Below are 6,000 nucleotides of genomic sequence, written 5' to 3' on the forward strand. Positions count from 1 at the left end.
AGTTTGCTTTGAAGATTATATGAGTTAATGCTCAGAAAATGCTTACCAGTGCCCTGGCATATAATCAACAATCGGTAAATATTTGCTCTTGCAAAATACTCTTAGTGTCAGGAACAGTGGGGAAGGCTTCACCCAGGAGGTGGCATTTGAGCTGAGACTTCAAGGCTGAGTAAAAATCTGCCAGGCAGCAGTGGAAGGTAGTCAAAATCACCAATGAATGATAAAGTGTTCAAATCGTTGAGAAAAATCCTGAGATAATTCAGGAATACTGGGGACTAAAGTGCAGCTACAACAAAAATAAGCTAATAAATGGAAAGATTATACCAAGTTCATGGGTAGGAAGACTAAACATTGTAAAGATATGCATTCCTCTCAAATTAATCTATAAATTCATTTCAATTCCAATGAAAATCCCAACAGAATTTTTATTTGACAAGCTAAATCTGAAGTTCAAACTTTTGCAAGGAACCAATAATAGATAAGACACTTCTGAGGAGAGGGGGGGAAACTAGTCTTACCAGAATAAGACTCACTAAGTGATAGTAACTGATGTAACCATTAGCTATTGGCATAAAGATCAAAAAATAGATGAGTAGCATAAAATGAAGAGCCCAGAAGTAGACCCAGGCTTAGATGGAAACTTGCTATGCAAGAAAGATTACATGGACTAACCAAAGCCTACTGGCAGCTGCTAAACTAATTAGTTTTTAGCAGTAGAGGCATTTTTCTTTCACTAAATATGTTAAACACATGACAAAAGTTTGATCATAATATGTAAAAAATTAATAAAGTTATTTCTGATTTTTTAATCCTCAAGTCATTCAGTTATTCCCAATTCTCATCAATTGAAATGGGAATTCAATTGATATGTGCAAATTTATTTACCAGAAAATACTGACAAAGTACTGATGAGGACATGTAGCAACCGCGTCTCTCATTCATTGCTGGTGGGAATATAAAATAGTGCAAACACTCTGAAAAATAGTTTGGCAGTTTCTTATAGAGTTAAACATACATTTACCATAAAACCCAGCATCACACACCCGGGTATTTATGCTAGAGAAATGAAAACTCATGTTCACACAAAAACCTATATGTGAATGTTCAGAGGAATTTTATTTACAATAGCCCCAAGCTAGAAACAATCCACATGCCCTTCAGCGGGTGAGTGGTAAAGAGGCTGCACTTTATCCACGCAGTTGGAATACTACTCAGCAGTATAAAACAAGAAAAAAGAAAGAAAAAGAACATACTTGGATGGATCTTAAGGGCCTTATGCTGAGAGTAAAAAGCCAATCACAAAATGTTACGTACAGCATTCCATTTATATAACATTCTGCAAGTGAAAAAAACTAGAGGGAGGTGGAAAAGACCAGTAGATGCCAGGGGTCAGGGTTGGGGGAGAATGTGACTATAAAAAGGTGACTGAGCAGTTTTATATCCTAACTGTAGTGATGGACATACTAATCTATCCACGTGATAACGTTTCATAGAACTACACCCACACTCACACCCACACACCCCCCCACACACACACACTGCATGTAAAAATCATTAAAACCAAATAAAGTCTGTAGTTGAGTTGTTAGGATTTTACCAATGTCAATTTCCTGCCTTTAATAGTATACTATGTCTGTATGGGATACTGTGTTGGGGCAGTCTGGAGAATGGTATATGGGAACTCTCTGTACTCTTTTTGCAACGCCTTATAAATCAAACTATGTTAAAATTTAAAAACCCTTTTAAAATTGCAGTAGGTAAAAAATAAACTTTAGACTAATGAATCCAATCCCTCCCAATTCATATTTTTATGGCTGATATTGTAGCAAAGAGAATGGTATTACTGTTGAGAGGGTGACATGCATAAAATATGCCTAGGAATGCAGTTGGTGAATAGTTTTTCTTAAACTTTAGATACTTTTATTTGAGTCTATTTGTGTCTATTTGGGCAGGGTGTGTAAGTATTTCTGTGGATAGAGCAGCTACAAGGACTGGTCACTGCTACTAAAAGCAGGCATCGCTTGTTTCCAGACTTTAACTAGGGAACACTGTTTTATTTGTAAACAAGTTTTGGTTGCTAAAAATTCAGCTTGATTCGCTCAGAGTATAGGATGTTGCCAGTAGAAGAGAGTGTTGGTCAGCTTTCGCTAGGTTCAGCTTGCAACAGCAAATATTTACTCCAGAGCTGCAAGTCGGCTGGGAGTCTGCGGTTTTCCAACTCTGCTCCCAGCTGTGGGTAGATTGTGGGCAGCTCCATACTCTTCTCATTTCTGAACTGTGGGTCTGCTTCACTTGCTTTCTCATTCCGGGACCCAGACTGAGGAAGAGGACGCCCTCAGGACACGCTGTTCCCAAGGTGGAGAGCAGGAGCAAGAGGGCTGGTGGGACCTCGCAGCACCTCTAAAGCTTCTGCTCAGGTACAGCATACCTCATCTCTCCCCTTCCACTAACCAAAGCAAGTCCCATGGCCAAGTCCAAAGTCAACAGGGTGGGAATTGTACTCTGTCTGCAGGGAAGGATTGCAAAGATGGGAAGGGAATTAATAATTGTGCACAAATAATCTGACCTACCACACGTGATAAATATTATTAAGTCCAGGGCATTACACTTACATCTTTTAGAAGTGATGTGTGTGGAAATGGGATCAACTTATATGAGTTATATGAGCTTGGTTACTTGAGTTACAAGAATTCAGAAGTGAGATGGTTGTTACAGGGATATAAATTAACATAGCTCTTCAAACTGGAAAGTGAAATCAGACTTTTTTTCACACAAAATAAGTCTTATTTGGATGATTACTTTGACCATAAATACTGACTTTGCCAATTAGGTTATATAGAGGATGCTTCCCATAAGCCAACTGAGCTAAATTTGTAGCTTCAATATTTTGACACATGTATAGTTGAATCTCATGATAACAGAAAATAACTTTCCATTGTAACAGATGTATTGAAACTGTAAGATGTATTACAATTAACAATATTTTCATTTTCCCAAGGCTTTCTGAGTATATTGAGTCTTAAGAGATGCTTCTATGGTGAAAGAGGTATTTAATTATCATTTGAAAATCCTAATAAAGACTTTTTGGTGGAATTCTTGAAAGTTGAACAGGAAAATGATGCTAAAAGTCTGAGCAGCAAATGCTTTTCTGAGCCAGGTGCTTTGCAGTTCTTTGCTGTCAATGAAATTGAGTGAGAACCAAATCAGGCTGCCAAATGATACAACATCCAAAACAATTTTCTATGATAGATCATTATGTGATTTTTGGCGAATTTGGTGCAACTTGGGAAAGTTCATAGAAGTAAGAAACTCTGCTCTTAAAAATCTTCTATTCCTATCTATTTACCTCAGCAAAGTTGCTCAGAGCCTACATCTATAACAGAAAATAAGGATAGAATTGATGCTGAATCTTGCCTCCACCAAGTAATAAGTAACATTCATCCATGGCTAACTGATAACAAATTAAGCCCCATCAACCTTACTGAACTGCCTTTGCAATCAAATTTCACTTTTTATATATAATAATTATTTATAAAAATCTCTTATACTTATGTTGCTTTGGTTAAGTATATACTAATAATTGCTGTCATAACTTAAAGCAGAAGAAAATTTTAACTCTTAGAGCCTTACTTTCATAAAAAATTTTGAAACGAGCATTTCAATTTATACACATATTTTTATTGTGGAAAACTATGGCTGGGAGAGCAGTAGAAGACTTCAAATAAAAAATATGTTAACAGGGGCTTCCCTGGTGGCGCAGTGGTTGAGAGTCCGCCTGCCGATGCAGGGGACACAGGTTCGTGCCCCGGTCCGGGAGGACCCCACATGCCGCAGAGCGGCTGCGCCCGTGAGCCATGGTCGCTGAGCCTGCGCGTCCGGAGCCTGTGCTCCGCAACGGGAGAGGCCACAGCAGTGGGAGGCCCGCGTACCACAAAAATATATATATATATATATATGTTAACAGAGATTTTATTAACTAAATGGAATGGAAATATAAGATAAATGAGAAACATAACTACATAAAATTTTGGTCTGTCAAGGAAGAGTTTATTTGAGTAATTTTAAAGTGGAGGGCTTCCCTAGTGGCTCAGTGGTTAAGAATCCGCCTGCCAATGCAGGGGACACGGGTTCTTGGCCTGGTCTGTGAAAATCCCACATGCCGCGGAGCAGCTATGCCCGTGCGCCACATCTACTGAAGCCCGCGCGCCTGGAGCCTATGCTCCACAACAAGAGAAGCCACTGCAGTGAGAACCCCACGTGCACCGCAACAAAGAGCAGCCCCCGCTCGCCGCAACTAGAGAAAGCCCATGCACAGCGACGGAGACCCAACGCAGCCAAAAATAAATTTAAAAAATAAATAAATAAAGTGGATAATAGCATGTATCAAATTACTATGATATTTAGATTCCACTGGGTACATGTTGAAAAGTGAAGTAACAATTTTATTTTTAAATGATATTTATAATAACCAGACATGACATTCTTTGCAACTGTCAGTTTGAACTATATGAAACTGTTAATATTCAACCATTTTCAACCTACAAATATGGCAGATTCATATGGCTCAAACTAGTATTTAAACTTATGCTATAATAACCTAAATGAGAAAAGAACTTGGAAAAGAATAGATACATGTATATGTATAACTGAATCACTTTGCTGTACACCTGAAACTAACAAAACATTGTTAATCAACTATACTTCAATATAAAATAAAATTTTTTAAAATAAATAAAATATATATATACATTAAAAAATTTTAATAAACTTATGATAAAAAATTTAGATGACTACTTAAAATGTGGAAAGAGATACATAATTTTTTCAAAATTACCTTAGGGAGCACATGAGTGCACAAGAAGTTCAAAGATCATTGTCCTAGGAAAAAAATCTGCACATATGTACAGGAGACATATAAAAGAAAGTTATGGTAATAGTGTTTGCAAGAACAAAAAATTTGAAAAATCCAATAACAAGAGAATAAATAAATAAATTGGGATATTTTCATGCCAGATTTTTATATAGCAGGAAAAATGAAGGAATTAGAGGTATACACATAAATATAAATGAAGCTTATAAGTATTTGGTGAGAGCTTTATAATACTTGGTGAAAGAAGTAAGTTACAGAAGGAGAGTTACAACGTGATAATGCTTATAACATTTTAAATATGCAATATAATACTATATTTTGCTTAAGGATACAAACAGAAATAGTAAAAGTGTAAAGACTAGAGGGATAAATAAACACCATATTCAGTCTGGTTTTAACCTGGTAGGGAGGAGGCCTATGATTAGAGAGGAGAGCTCCAACAATATCTGAAATGTTTTATCATTTTAACTGGGTGTGAATACAGAGATGTTTATCATATTTTCCTTTATAGTTTTTAACGTATTTTAAATATTGCAAAATAAATGCTCATAATATTTTTAAAGGGGCCTGCATATATTTAACACTAGAAAAACATTCGTGAGGCTCCAGGTATAAGATAAAGGAAAAAAAAATATTTCAGACAAAGAAGAATAGCTAATGTCCCACTTATTGAATATTTAGTCTCCAAAGGTCATCTTTGGGGGTAGGGGTATAGAGGGATAGTTAGAGCAGCATAGGGATGAAAAAGAACTGAGTGTTTTTAAGTTAGGGATCTTTTTAAAACTGTGTATACAAGTGAGGTCTGAATGAAAATGTGAACTTTGATCCCTTTTCCAAATTGATGGTGGGTCCGAAGTTTTGTGCCATGAAATAGTAATGGTGGCCTTGATTGGCAAATCTGAAAACACAGATTCGCTGAGTGAGGATTCAAAATTTCCCCTTTGCTCTAATTATTCAGTTCCCTTCTTGCTGAATGGCAAGTCCTTTTTTGCCCCCTCTCTCCCTCTTTCAGATACATCCATCAATAGAAAAGATAAAAATATTTGTTGGAAGGGTCTTCCCTTTAGTAAAATGTGTACCTTTTATAACACATTGCATTTCATTGTTAAAGATGCCGTATAGAGTTCTAG

Source organism: Mesoplodon mirus (assembly GCF_964341445.2).
Source record: "Mesoplodon mirus genome assembly, chromosome: 18".
Classification (NCBI taxonomy): Eukaryota; Metazoa; Chordata; class Mammalia; order Artiodactyla; family Ziphiidae; genus Mesoplodon; species Mesoplodon mirus.